This window comes from Rousettus aegyptiacus, unplaced genomic scaffold (genome assembly GCF_014176215.1).
Source record: "Rousettus aegyptiacus isolate mRouAeg1 unplaced genomic scaffold, mRouAeg1.p scaffold_m13_p_10, whole genome shotgun sequence".
Taxonomy (NCBI): Eukaryota; Metazoa; Chordata; class Mammalia; order Chiroptera; family Pteropodidae; genus Rousettus; species Rousettus aegyptiacus.
In genome coordinates this window covers 71459223-71474608 of record NW_023416285.1, presented here as the reverse complement: position 1 = coordinate 71474608, position 15386 = coordinate 71459223, and the positions used below count along the sequence as shown (strand labels likewise).

Sequence of the window (15386 nt, the reverse complement as noted above, 5' to 3'; positions counted from 1 at the left end):
ACCATTTAATTCTTACAGGCTTTTTCACAATTACACACAAGCAGTCCTAATCAAATAATGCTTAAAGAATAGAAAGATTACTAATTTTAAGTTATATTTCAAATTATCTATTCATTTTGACTCCCTGTTGAGACCAGAAACTGTTTAATTTTTTTCAACATGAAAACAGGCTTACTCATACAGACTGTTGGGTCAAGAATGATCAGTTTTTCCCCTTTATAGAATCAAATAGCTCTGAACACAGTTAAAATAAAAACATGCTATTACAAAAAATTTCAGAATATAAATGCGGCCACGTGGATTCCATGACATAGCACGCACAGACACCAACATCATGAAAAATATTCACATAAAAGTCACTTTATTTTATAAGCAAAACATGATCTCCGACATGTTTGCTGACATCCTCAATAGTGAAAACCAACAATAACTATGTAATAGGAAATGTCTATCAAGTCAGTGGGTTTTGTTTAGAGTGAAGGAAGCTTTTTAGTAACAGCTGTAAAAATCCACATTTCTTTTTGCTTGGGCGGGGGGCAGTTAAGATTCAAGATTCTAAGTCATGCAACTGAAAATACCTTGTTTACTTGGCTTAATTTTAACCTACTTTAGGCAGCAAGAGAAGAAAGATTTATTCTTGTCTTTGCCACCTTGTATTAAATGTCCGCTGGTGGAAAAGGAAAAGTGGTGGTGGAGACTTGAGGCTGCTAATTCTGACCATTGTGATGTTAACTGAGTTGGGGGTGGGGGGACAACTGGCGCCCACTATTCAGTCTACTCGCCTTTGGCTTTACAAATGGACAACATGAATTGAGGGGAAAAAAGTTTTTCTGCGTCATATCTGAAAGCCTGTCAGATTTTTTTTTTCTTTTGCAGAGTTAATCCAAACCTAAAAGATTTAAAGCCGACATTCGCATTAAAGACAGAGTCTCTTTGTATTTTTTGGATGAAGGGGGTGGGGGAAAATAAAATCCCACAGAGGTATTTCCTTCTTTTCTGTGTAAGAAAGCCCCTCACTCTCTCTGTAGAAACCATTTTTGTCTCTAACTTTTCACATCTCTCTACTCGAGGGCAGGTCAGCTGGAGAAAGGCTCCCGATCCCTGAAGACAATGGCGGGGAACAGGAGCAGCCTGTTGGGGGGCTGGGCTCAAGCTTCCTCCAACGGCACTTTGCAAATTGCTCCTAATGTGGGAGATTGGTGGGCTTTGCCAAGCAGCCCCAACCGCCCCTCCTCGAGGCCCTGTGAGACCAAATGGAATCTGCCACAAAAGTGGCTCGGGCGGGGACTGGAGAAAGGGATCAGCCGAGGGAGCTGCAAAGCCGGTATCCTGGAGGGCACAGGCCCTGCGCAGCGAACAAACAACCACTTGTCTCCGCAGAGCGACACTGGCACAACATTGGACTACGCAGCTTCAAAAATGAACCAACGCTGCCTGAAAATGCAAGATGTGGCAGAGGAATGAGGAATTGTTCTGAAATTTCCATGTGAAGTCACAGAGAAAGAACGTTTGAGAAAATATGAGCTCACACGCATTTAACCAAGTCAAGGGGCTTGACCGGAAAAGAGGGGCTTACCTTCCGACCCACCATGAGGTGATGATCCCTTAGAACCTACGATCCCACACCAGAGGGGAACACTTACTTTTTCACCTTTGGGGGCCCCAAGTTCCATCTTGTAGGAGAGAGAATTTCAATGTGCTCTCTGCCTACAAACCTTTAGCTATGGTTCTTAATTCTACCCCTCCTTTTACACTATAAATGTCAGAGAGCTGCATGATGACTCATATTCTTGGATAGAGTAGGGACGCTGTCTCCACAAGAAGGCCCTTTGGGGGACCCCAAGACTGTATCCGTGGACTGTGATAAACAGCCCGGAAGGCGGTCTTGGCTCTGCCCCTCCCAGCTCCCAGACCTGGAGGAAGCAACACTCAGACTCTGCCTTCTCAGGTGTAAAGTGGATCTTAAGAATTAAACATGATGATGTTTGTAAAGTGGCTGCTTTTATTAATAACATTGATTAATAACAAACTTTCTTCATTTTAATTTTCAAATTTCTTTAAACATGCTAGTCTTTTGTTTTCCCTAGTGATTTCTCCCATGAGGTTCAAGGAGGAAATTTTTATCACAATATTAAATTAAGTATAAGTCAGTATATAAATGTCATGTTTTCATCACATTAATACCACAAAATATGCCTGTTTTAAGACTGAAACTGGCCAAAGTAACTGACCACTAATAAATTCCTAATAAATTCAATTTGCTAATTAAAGAAATGTAGATAAATTATTTTTTTCATAAAAATTATTAAAGACTTCATGGGCATAATATACTAACCTGGGAATGGAAAATTATTCAGAAAAGTACTGTAAGACTTAGTTTTTTTGAGGGGGTAGAGAGCAGCAAGATAAAATAAATTCCAGAGGTGTTAAGAGTTAATGTGAATAACAACAGGAAAACAAGAAGTGATTATTAAAGTATTTAGATAAAGCTTTATATAAGAACTTTCTTAGCTTAAAAAGTGAAAAAACTACAAAAAGAAATGCTTTAGAGCAGGGGTCCCCAACACTGGGCCACACACGAACTGTTAGGAACCGGGCTGCACAGCAGGAGGTGAGCGGTGGGCCAGTGAGCAAAACTTCATCTGTATTTGCAGCCACTCCCCAGCACTATCATCACCACCTCAGCTCCACCTCAGATCATCAGGCATTAGATTCTCACAGGAGCATTGGTCCCTGATGCCAACAAGGTTGGGAATCACTGCTTAGAGAATTGACTCAAAGATGTAGAAGCTCCATACATTCAAAAAGAACATAACTAAAAAGTAAATGAAAAACAAAAAACTGGAATAATGACTGCCATAAATATATGAAATTCTACTATGGTAAGGGATTATAAAAATAGACCATTTATCTTCATAGGAATAGCTAAGATAGAAAAAAACCTGAAAATGTATTCACGAAAGCAGTAGCAAGTAATCAATAACATGGAAAAATGATGAACTTTCTAGTCATAGAAACTTGACAAAATTAGATCAGATTTAAACAACTCACTATAAGTTGAAGAGGGGTATGGTGACACAGGTCTTTGTAACAATTTATATTCCCATCATCAGTGTACTTGCCCTTGGGAAAGGTATTTGGCATCAAGGACACAACGTTCATTCCTGTTAATCTGATAATTTAATTTCCAGAACTGTGTGTTAAATTTTGGGACATCTTTTGCATGTAGTTTAGTATCCTGTGATACTAGTATCCTATGGTTGTTAGGCTTGAAAGCCCTACCCCTCAAAAGTGTGCCATGGTGCAGTGTTTAGTAACGGTATAAACAAACCACAGCCACACCCTCTTGGAGAGTCACAACACAGGGCAGAATATTTAAGGCTTTGAGAAACCACAGTGAAGAACCCTATACTGAATAGTTTTTTAAACCAAGGTTTCCAAATGTATTTATCAACCTTTGAACATTTTTCTCACACATTGCTTATCCCATGGACCTAATTTGGGGGAATGCAAATATTCATTGTGGGTTCTTTTAAATAGTAAAACTAGTGAAAACTAACAGGACACTATGTGGCTAGTTAAGTAAATGTATATCCATTAAGAGAATATTACCCAAGCTGTTAAAGATGTATTTCACAGAATGTGATTATTAGAAAATTGATTGGAAGCATTCTAAATAAAGAGAAAGGTAATATATCCTGCCATTCTCTCAGGAGCCTTCTGTTATCACATAAATGCTCCTAGCAAGGTTGGTGATTTCTGTTATCTATAGGGGATCAGTCACTTCCTTTCTCTGTGGCTTAGATCTCTTGCCTGTACTTCTAACACAGACCATGAGCTGTGAACTTGACCACTGCACATGCGTTCCAAACTAGATACATCCATACTGAACGCACACAGTCTTCCCCTCTAGGCCTGCTCTTCCTTTGTGCAATCTATCCAGGTAACAGCGTCGGAGCCAATGCAGTCTAATACAGAAACTGGGCTCTTTTCTTAAATTGTCTCTTTGTTCTACAACCCATGTATCACCAGATTCTGTTGTGCTTTAGTAGGGCTTTCATTTTGGTGGCACCTATCACCCATTTTCTAGTTGTACCTTTGTCTTCCCGTTAGACTTTAATTTCTGTAAGAGGAAGAACTACATCCTGATAAATTCTCACAACCCATAGGCTTAACCACCAAGTAGGTGCTCAATAAATAATTACTGAATAAGTAAGTTCATACAACCTAGTGTTTGGAGGGATTAAAAGTCAAACCACCACTGCTTTGGGACTATGTTTCTGAGATGTGGCAGTTACAGTTTGATTTGTTTTCCTATGTTCCGGCACGGAATTATCCTGGCCATAGTTATAACTAGGTATTTATACAATTTAGTGAGACAGGAGAAAAGGGTGATTCAGCTCCCTAACCATCCTTTTTCCAATGTGGGTTGTTTTTTCTGTTAAAAAAGCTGAGTGACATGTATTAAAACCTTCAGTATGTTAAAGTACTTTTCTTTCCCTGCCATTTGAATCAAAAGGAATATTTTGGTGAACCCAGGAACAGTACAACTGGAAGTAACATAATTTTTTTTTTGGGGGGGGAGGGCTGGGCTGGGAAGAAGGGATGTAGAATGGGCAGAAGAAAAGGAAGGTCTTGTACTAGTTTACCATTAACATTTCTCAAGTCTTCTGATCCAAATCTTTATTCTATGGCTTCAGGTACTTTCTGGAATACTGTGTATTCTGTAATGAAAAGTCATTTGCCATGGCTTCAAATAATGATATTAATGACATTTGGGTAACTTTCTGTGACCTGGTATTTGCTTAACTTTTCAGTTCTAGTTTCAACCATTCCTTATCTTAGCAACTCCAACCTGCCTCTGCTTGGGCTGTTGGCTACTTGGAAAGCCTTTCTCACACTTGCCTCCCTGGACAGCTCAGGGAACAGCATTACCAAGAAACCTTTCCAAACTACCTGAACCAAAGCCTGGGGATGGAGTGCCCTCTCCTCTACTAGCCCCTGTGCATCCTGGTCCTAAAATTAGCATCTTACATTCTAATTATCTGTTGACCTGTTGGTCTACTCTGTGACACTCAAACTCCCCAGGACAATTCATTTTTCAACTTTTGATCCACTGACACCCAGTATAGGTCCTGAAACACAGGTACTCCATAAATCTCAGTTGAACTGAGCTGAACTGGGCTCTTACACAGGCTGAATTATTATTTTCTCCATAAAAATACACAGGGCAGCATACCCAGAAAATATCAAAAGAGTAGACTGTTTAAGATAAACCCCAATATGTTTGCAATTATTCCCAGAAGCTCTTGATTATTTAGAGAAAAAGAAAACCCTTGGCTTGAATTATCCAAAAACAAACAAACAAAACTTGTAGAATATATGCAAATTCGATACCAGTTCACAGCATTAATATGCTTTTTTCCCTTAGATATTTCTGGGTGGTAGTGAGGGACTGAAGGAGGGGTGATTACCCTTTGGACTCCAAACCGATATTCAATCTAGTTGCATGATGCAAGAAAAAAATCTTTGAATCTCCACACTCTGGGAAGTAAATAATGAGAAAACAAATGATTAAAAAAGATGTTCAGAGGAAAAGGAGGAAGGGCCTGTTAGGACCTGGAGCAATCAGAAGTTAACGAAAAAAAAAAAAAAAACCACATAAAAATGGTCTATATATATTGAGAACGGAACATGCAAAAAAAACCAGGTGTTCTAAAAAAGAATCAAGAGCGCTAGGAAATGTGTGACTTTGAAATTTTGTTTTCTTGGGGACATAGTTCCCAGAATAGTAAAATTAATTAAAAACAGAATTTGTTTTTGTTTGTTTTATATTATATCTTCTTTACTGTACTATTTAGACAAAAGTACCAGAAAAATAAGAATTAGTAACAAAATATTCTTTTTATTATGAAAAATACAATTTAAAAATGTTATGATACTACTTAAGTTGTAGATAATAGAGTATGTTATTTCAAACTCAGTATGTTTGTTTTATCATTCTTATGAGTTTTTATAATTTTGTGATGGCTCTGTAGTCGATCTTAAAAACCACCTCATAAAGCATGATTGCTTTTTGATAATTAGTAATTCAATCTGTATAACACAATGACATATTTCAGATTGTAGATTTTTTCTTTTAAAATTTATTTTCTAGCTTTATTGAGATATAACTGACATATGACATCATGTAAGTTTAAGGTATACAATATGATTTGATATATGTATATATTACAAAATCATTACCACCATAGCATTAGCTACCACCTCTATCCTATTGCATAATTACCATCTCTTTCAGAAAATTCTTTTTAAAAGCTCAAAATTTCAAAAAGCACTTATAGACATATAAAACTGACATATAGCTTATGTAGAAAATTACTGAGTTTCATGAGAGAGGTCTAGCTGCCTCCTAATCTATCCCCTCTCCCCTTCTTAGTTGTAACTACTTGATTTTTGGCAGGACATCTTGTCCTCTAGCTCAGAGACTATATTCCTCTGGCTCTCTTGTTGCAGCTAGGTGTGGCCATGTGACTAACATTTGGCTAATGAAATCTAAGCAGAAATGTAGTAGGCAATATCTAGGAAAGAGCCTCAAAGAGAGAGTTCTTCCCTTCCTTGATGGCTGGAATATTGGCAAAAGGATTAGAGCTCAAGCAGCCATTCTGGAGTATGAGGATGTACACTAAGGCTGGCAGTGCATAAACCTGGTCTTTGATGACTGTGCAGCTGCCACACCAGACCTGGACTGGAATTCTTTCACATGAGAGAAAAATCAATTTCTATCTTGTTTAATGTAGTTACTTTTCTTTTTAAACAATTAAAAAATGCCATAAAATAACTTAGAACAGCTTTTGGCCACTCACCGACATTTCCTTTATCTTACTATATCATGGAATGCAAAAATTGTATCCAATTATGAGCTTTATTGAAGCAAGTAACACAGTGCCATTGGTTTCTTTCATGAGCATTTCTGATAGATTCGTGGCATACGACTCAAAACAGCTGTACTGGTCTTATAAACTAGAATACTGAGTTTGAGGGATGATCTGCCCCCTGCCCATCTCATAGAGCTCACTCCCTCTCTGTACTAACCACATTAGTCTTTTTATTCTTTGAACTTGCCAGGCTCATTCTTGCTTCAGAGTATGGGTCCCCACTGTTCCTTTAAACCTGGAATGCTCTTCACATAACAGGTATCCATTCCACATTGTCTGAGTTTCAGCTTAGTTGTCTCTTCTTCAAATAGACCTTCCTGGTGCACCATAATAGTCCCTGTAATATCATATCGTCCTGTCTTTTTCCTATCAGTTATCACTTTGTGAAATTATCTTCAGTCACTAACCATTTAGTCATTTGTTAACTGATTTAGTGACTATTTTCTCCTTCCCATTCCCTGGTCCCCTCAACTTGAATGCTAATGGAGATTTTGCCTAATTAATCCATTTCCTTACACAGCACCTAGCACCAATTAAGCATTCAAAATGTATTTATGGAATGAATGAATATAAAAATGAATCGACCCTAGAATAGTCAAAGCTTGGCTATATTAACAGTAGGCTTCATTTAGCTTCCCGTGCATTGTTCACCGCTATGGCACCGTGGGTATACTGCAGCATCTCTGACGTCTATGACATTAACACCCCATCATTAGCAACAAGATCATTAAGGGCAAGGACCAATTCTGTTCATTTTGGCATCCTCCAGTGGCTCACGCAGAGCCTGGTATACATCACATACTCCATACACATTTGCTCTGTATTGTAGGTAAAGCTGCTGTGCCTATAAAAAGCAATGCAAACTCTCATAATGACTCTAAAGAGAGCTCTAACTTTCGAATGTGTGCAAGTGTCCTGATTTGTTATTACATTTGTCATATCCATGTCTTTTTTTCTCAGTGCTTCTACGTAGGCTTCTCTGTACGAAATGGGCTTGGAAGTGGCTATGCAGCCAGCTGCCCAAAGACCTGTGAAGGTCTGTCTGTCCCATGGACTGTCAGGGCATGAGGGCTAGGACTATATTTTACTGGATAGGCTCACAACCATTGGCTCATTGAAGAACATCTGACAGAATTTAGGATAGCTGTTCCCTCCAGGCTCCTTGGCTAAACACGGTAATCTTGGATGAAACTCCATCATATCATAACAGTGTCCCACCCTGTCTGCAAGGGCTGGTCTTGTGACCAATAAATTATTACATGCTATCTAGTTAATTAAAAGCTGAGAGATGAATAAGGACTATTTTAACCAGGAAATTCCTCATATGTATAGTAATTTATTATGTTGGTAAAGTCGGTAACAGCACAATTTAGGAAAACCATATCACTAATGTGGTTTATTAATGCCTTTCCTACAGGGGTGACACCAAAGGGTTCAACAAAGATTTTTACTGTTTTTCAGAAAGACTTTACAAACCTCAATCAAGAGATCTGAAATTCTGTAAAACACATGCTCGTTCCTTAACTTCAATTTCCTTCAGTAGTTTTATAGATCCCTTAGGCCAGGGAGAGCAGAACCAGATGGTGCTTTTGGGAGGACTTTGCTGTGCATGTCTGCAATGCCATGATAAATTTAAAAGTTTTGCCGATACTGAGCTTCTGGTATTAATCGTGATATGAAATGATCCTTGCTGTAGCTGGTTTTTATTTTTTAATCTGGTGTAGTAATCATAGTGGCTAAAATATTTTCTTCTGGAAATTCAAAAAATATCCAGTAACATCATTTAGACAAGTCGGAAAAGCAGGCCAGCATATGTTTATATAACATAGCACTTCTCCCCAGGGCCTACCTTGCCCCATAAATTGTTGTACTGGTGTGAAAAAATAAAAGTCAGGTCTGAAAAAAAAAGTCCTCCTCTTAAATCACAACCATATTTGCGAGAGGAAGACAGCGACATATTTAAAGTCACAGTCAAGCTTGTCATACTGTTTTCTCTTTGTTTTCCTTTCCTAAATAATTTATTGTATTTTCTCCCTTTGTATAATCCACTCCCCTTACCCCACCCTGATGTCAGAATTCCTTTTTCATAGATAAATATTTCACTAAATTGTAGTACTGGGATACTTGTTAATTATTAACATTTGAATCATTATTATGGGTAGAGATGCAGAATCCTGTAATGGAAACAAAGTGTAAAACTATAGGAAGGAATGTTGCCCAAATGGGAACACCCTGCCCACCAACCGAGAGCAAGCTGCTGGGGCTGGAGGAAATGAAGTCTGCACTCAACTGTGAGATACTTGGGGAATGGGTTTCTGGTAACTTCTGAACGCAGGATGTGCTGAAGTAAGGGAGAAAGACACTTCTGATCATGTGAAAAAAATCCGACTAGTGGTAATGGCAACTGAGTACAGCTGCAGATGGAAATACTGCATATTACATGTAACATTACATAAGCAGATAACAGATTGCTTAGTTTAACAACTAGATGAAAGTACTTTGGTGGCACTGACACTAAAAGGCCTCTATACCTTTAAAGTTGAAAAGGCTGGGAGAAAAGCCTTAGAGGAGAAGAATGAAAAGATGGAAGAAGTGAAAAAGAAACAGAGAACAGTGTGGATGATGATTAAGTGGGGGTAGATTCTGGCTGGGTTCTAACCTCAGCTCTGATACAAGCTGTGTGACTATGAGAAAATTATTTAACCTGTCTGTGTCTGTGAAATATATAATGGTGTTACATGAGTGAAGACCTGAGGAGTGCGGTAACAGTAACTTACCCTCAGTAAGGATACCCTATCTGAATGGCAACTGCACATTCTCTGATGATGCAGCATGACTGTGTTTTCAATTACATGTATGTTTTTTTCAATGAGATGGGTATTATGCTAACGTTGTGGTTAATAACAGGCAAAAGGCTAGGATATGAAGTGAGATGGGATTTCTATAAATGTGCTAAGGGAGTTAAGCGGGTGTTGAAAAAGGAGAATTAAAGGTCTGGGCACTTTTTAGAAGAGATGGGAACACTTATATGTGGTTAACTTAAGTCCTGGGTATCCTGGGAAATAGCAGATAAATTAGGGATATCAATGCGAGGAAGATGGCTACAAGAAGAAAGAATTCCCACCTGGGAGTAAAGATTAGCAATATACTGCCCCTCACCCCACATCCCACAAAGTATTTGGTTTCTCAGGATGTTAGAGTAAACCAGTGGGATTTGGATAAAATAACCTGGGATGAATTCTCTGGGTTATTTGTTTTGCTTACCACAAAGGTTTGTGATATGGATTTAAATAAAACAAGGAATGCCTAGGATCAAACACATGGAGAACATGGGGGGTGCACGGTAAATATTGGTTCCTTTCCCTTCCCCTCTTAGAGAGCAAGGATTTTCTTTGAACACTGTCAGAGAAATGACTCTGTCTTCAGATGGGGGACACAAAGATGAATCAAGAACGTAAATTGGAAATGATTATAAAACCCAGATCTATGTGTGAATATGTGTCCAGCTGAATATAGAAACTTGAAACCTGTACCTGTAAGTTGCCTAATTTGCACTCTGAGATCCCGTTAACTAGAGCATGATAGTTTGTACCCTTTTGACATTTAAGATGTTTCTCTGGGGCGGAACACAGTGAAAAAAAGCAAACAGATCATGTGAATTTCAGGAGTTGGCAGCAACCTCAGAGGTGTAGACAAATGAGGCTATGCCAAAGAATCATAGTGGCTAACTGGCACAGAAAGGGTTGGTTTAAATGAGACAAGCATCCTGTTCTGCTACTGGAAATTGCTACATGTGGATCTCTAGATGGTAGAAAGATGTTCTATTTGAGCTGAAATCTGGCTCTCTGTCACCTCTACCCCACTGCTTCTCATTTGTTTATTCAAAACAAAAAGAAAGCCAAAAAATTTGACGATCATTTATTTAACACTTATTTATGGGGCACCAGGAGCCCAACACTGTTATATCAGAGTGAATGAGTGAAGAAATGAACTGGCAGTGGATATTTGAGAAGGGGTGTAAGAATTCTGGACAGGTCATTGTGGCTTTGATGTGGACGATGGACTGAAGAAGAGCAAGACCACTAATATGTCTACAGAGAAGAAATGTGCAAGAGGCAGTGCTATTAGGAAAACAGAAAACAGATTTCCTCATTTACAGATATCCTTGTGATACCTGCAAGGACTGATAGTTCCTTCAGGCTTCTAATTTCCAGATTATATGTCATGGATTCCTCTGAGTAACAATGATCAAATGGCAGCTTAGCACAGTGTTTGAGGTAGCAGACTCTCGGACAGGACGTCTCAGTCAAAATCTTATCTGCCACTTAGTATTAGTGAAATGTCAGATGAGGCACTTAACTTCCCTGTTTCAGTTTTCTCATCTGTAAAATGTTGCAAGGATCCTGTGAGTTGAAGACATGCACATCCTGACAATGCTCACAGCCAATATGATGGAGTCCTCCCTGAGTCTGCCTTCCACCCTTTACATCCAGTCAGCAAAGCCTATTTGCTTTGCCTTCAAAACAGATTGAGAATCTGACCACTGCCACCATCCCGGCCCAAGCCACCATTATCTCTCACCTGAGTTATTACAATAACCTCTTAAGTGGTTCATAACAGCAGTCATATACACACAGATATAAATACTGGCACATACATGAATTTTTCATATATACAGGCATATAAGTTATGTATGTATTTGGCTATACTTTTTTTTTGTATCCAAATAATCTTTATTGTCACCATTATAAAATAGGGCAGTCATTTTTAAATTATATTTCTATTTTTCAATTACAGTTGGTATACAATATTATATTAGTTTTAAGTGTACGACATAGTAATTAGATATTTATATAACTTACAAAGTGTTCATCCTGATAAATCTAGTACCCACCTGACACCACAGTTATTACATTACTGATTATATTCCTTACACTATACTTTACATCCCCATGACTGTTTTGAAACTACCAATTTGTACTTCTTGAGCCCTTCTCCTTTTTCACTATTCCTCAACAACCATCAAAATGTTTTCTGTATCTGTTTTATAAATGTTCTTTGTTTCTTTTTAATTTTGTTCTTTAGATTCCACATGTAAGTGAAGTCTTATGACATTTGTCTTTTTCTGACTTAGTCCACTCAACACAATACCCTCTAGGTCCATCCAAGTTGTTGCAGATGGCAAGATTTCATTCCATTATTTAAGGGTAAGTAATATTCCATTGTATAGATTTACCACTTCTTCTTTATCTATTCATCAATTGATGGACACCCCAGGTGGCCTCCACATCTTGGCTACTGTCAATAAATGCTACAGTGAACATATGGATGCACATGTTCCTTTGAAGTAGTGTTTTGGGTTTCTTCAGATAAATGTCCAAAAGTGGGATTATTGGGTCCTTCTTTGTCTCGTTATAGCCTTTGTTTTAAAGTCTATTTTATCTGGTACAAGTATTGCTATCACAGCTGTTTGTTTATTCTTTCCATTTTCATGAAATGTCTTCCAGCCCTTTACTCTCAATCTGTGTGAGTCTTTTGATCTGAAATGAATCTCTTGCAGGCAGCATATGAGTCTCCTGTTTTCTTATTCATTCAGCCACCCTATCTTTTGATTGGAAGATTTAATTCATTTATACTTAAAATAATTGTTGATAGATACATAGTTATTGCCATTTTATTATTGGCATTTTTGATCCTTCTTTTTCTCCTTTCCCCTTTCCCCTCCTTCTTCTTAAAGAAGTCCCTTTAACATTTCTTATAATACTGGTTTGGTGGTGATCAATTCCTTTAGCTTTTTCTTGTCTAAGAAGCTCTTGATATCTCCTTTAATTCTAAATGATAGCTTTGCTGAATAGAGTAATCTTGCTTTTCATCACCTTGAGTATTTCCTGCAAATTCCTTCTAACCTGCAAAGTTTCTGTGGAGAAATCAGCTTACAGTCTTAGCAAAGCTCCCTTGTAATTAACTAACTGCTTTTCTCTTGCTACTTTTAAGATCCTCTCTTTGTCTTTCACCTTTGGCATTTTAATTATGATATGTCTTGCTGTGGGCCTTTTTGGGTTCCTTTTGTTTGGGATTCTCTGAGCTTCTTGGGCTTGTATGTCAATTTCCTTCGCCAGGATAGAAAAGTTTTCTGTCATTATTTCTTGAAACAGGTTTCCAATTCCTTGCTCTCTCCCTTTTCCTTCTGGTACCCTTATGATGTGAATGTTGGTATACTTGATGTTGACCCAGAGGCTCCTTAAACTGTCCACATATTTTTGGATTTTTCCTGTTGCTGTTCTGATTGGGTGTTTTCTGCTACCTTATTTTCCAAATTGCCTGTTTGAGTATCTGCTTCATCTATTATTGATTTCCTCTAATGTATTATTTATTTCATTTATTGTATTCTTCATTTCTGACTGGTTCTTTTTTGGTATTCTATCTCAACTTTGATGTTTTCTATCTTTGCTGAAGTTCTCACTGAGATCATTGAGCATCTTTATAATTAGTGATTTGAACTCTGCATCTGGTAGATTGCTTTTCTCCCTTTTGTTTAGTTCTTTTTCTGGAGCTTTGTTCTGCACTTTCATTTGAGACATGTTCCTTTATTGCCTTTCATGCTGCTGTTCCAGCACTGGAACTCACAGTGAGTAAGTCCATCAGTGAGTAAATCCATGTGCGGGTTCCTTTAAGAGGAATGTCTGGAACTCCCACAGCCTTCTGTCTCATTCAGCCATAATCTGCGCTGGTTTTTATAGCTAGAAGTTGTGGGGACTGCTCTTCTTTGGTACTGGAACCCAAGGCTGGGGAACCTGGTGTGCGGCTGGGATTGCTCACTCCACTCGGGGTGGGGGGTTGGAAGGGAAAACCTCTGTACCCAAGATATCCCTCTTGATAGTTAACTGCCACATGTGGGTGTGGAACCAACCCTTTCTTGCCTCTCTGCCCCTTCAGCCGGTCTTGATGTGGCATCTTCTCTGTGTCTTTGGTTTGGTTGTAGGACTTCTGTTCCGCTAGATTTCAGGTGATTCTCAATGATGGTTATTCTGTAGTTTAGTTATAATTTTGATGTGGTCGTGAGAGGAGGCAAGCACAACGTTTATCTGCTCTGCCATCTAGACCAGAAATCTTGGCTATACTCTTGATTGAAATGTAGTTTTAAGATTAGGAAAATGTAAACCTAGGGGTAATTACTTCTTTGTAAAATTAACTGGATTGTAATAGAGTTAGTGACTCTCTACTTACAATAGTGTTAAAAAACTGAGCATTGCTACTAATATTTTTTGGGATCTATTACTCTTGTGCCCAGGAAACAGTAAATGTAGACTACCTGTCCTTGAGAACTTGAGTATTCTTATTATCTTCTTTTTTTGAATTGTTGTGAGGTTCATTCACATACACACATACATATCAAAATGCTTTACAAACATAAAGTATTACATAAATTTAAAGTACTATTCTTTTCTTGGACTAAATTAAACAGACTTAAATTTTGGACAAGCTAGTTAAGCCTACTGTTGAATTCATCTATTTCCATATTTTCAGTGGAGCACAAGCTGTTTAAACATTATATTCAAAGTATCAGTTGAATAAAACAAGGAAAAGAATCCTCCTTAGCACTTTCCACTGTATATGATGTAAACAGAAACATGATGGAGTAATGACATTCCTTTCACTTTGAATTAAACACAGCATCACCACCAATCTCAGGAGATGATATTAAGTTTTATATTTGGGTAGTACTGGGAATTCTACAAGAAAAGGTGGAATTATATTTGGTTGGCAAAAAGCCAATCGAACTTCATACCTGTCCTAGAAGTAGGTGGTCAAAAACTCCATTCCTATCATCAAAGCTCTTGGCTATAGTTGCTTAAGCTTCCTGAATCTTACAATCTTTTGTGTCACTCATTTTGACGAGAAAGCATTAAGAAATGAGATAAAATGAGGTCTAATGAAAAAGATATTAAGTTGGAATTGACCTCAGGGAAAAGCAGGTTAAAACGGATAGACCACATCAGATAAAAACAAAGAACAGAATTGGATTTTTCAAGTGGCATCACCAGACATTAGTTTTTGATTTCATTTCTTCAGAAAAAAAGAACTCAGAAACCAAGGTAAGAGCAAGATGGATTCACAGCTTTCTCTCTTCTCCTCAAAATAAATCCTGTGTATTTTCTAGAGTTCACAGTACACGTTTCAAAAGAAGCTTTCAATTTTGGTGGAAGGGAATATATGCTCTTTGATATGTCTGGTTTCCCTGTAATAGTATATATAATGCCTCCCTCTAGCAAATTTAACCACAAAAATTTTTTTTAACATGTCTGCATTCTGCTAATTTATAAAAAGCAGGATGCTGTCAGATAAAATTTCATGAAAATGATCTATAAACCAGACTGTCAAAAGTGAAAGGTATTCAGGCAGTACTTAGGGGCAACAAATACATGAAAACCACTGGAAAGGTTTCCA

At 38.0% G+C, this 15386-nt stretch overlaps 1 protein-coding gene across 10 annotated transcripts in view; it reads right to left on the bottom strand.

Moving 5' to 3' along the window:
• Positions 1-15386, bottom strand: part of ATP8A1 (ATPase phospholipid transporting 8A1) — a 208611-nt gene that overhangs the window by 13861 nt on the left and 179364 nt on the right. The gene's annotated exons all lie outside the window — the stretch shown is intronic.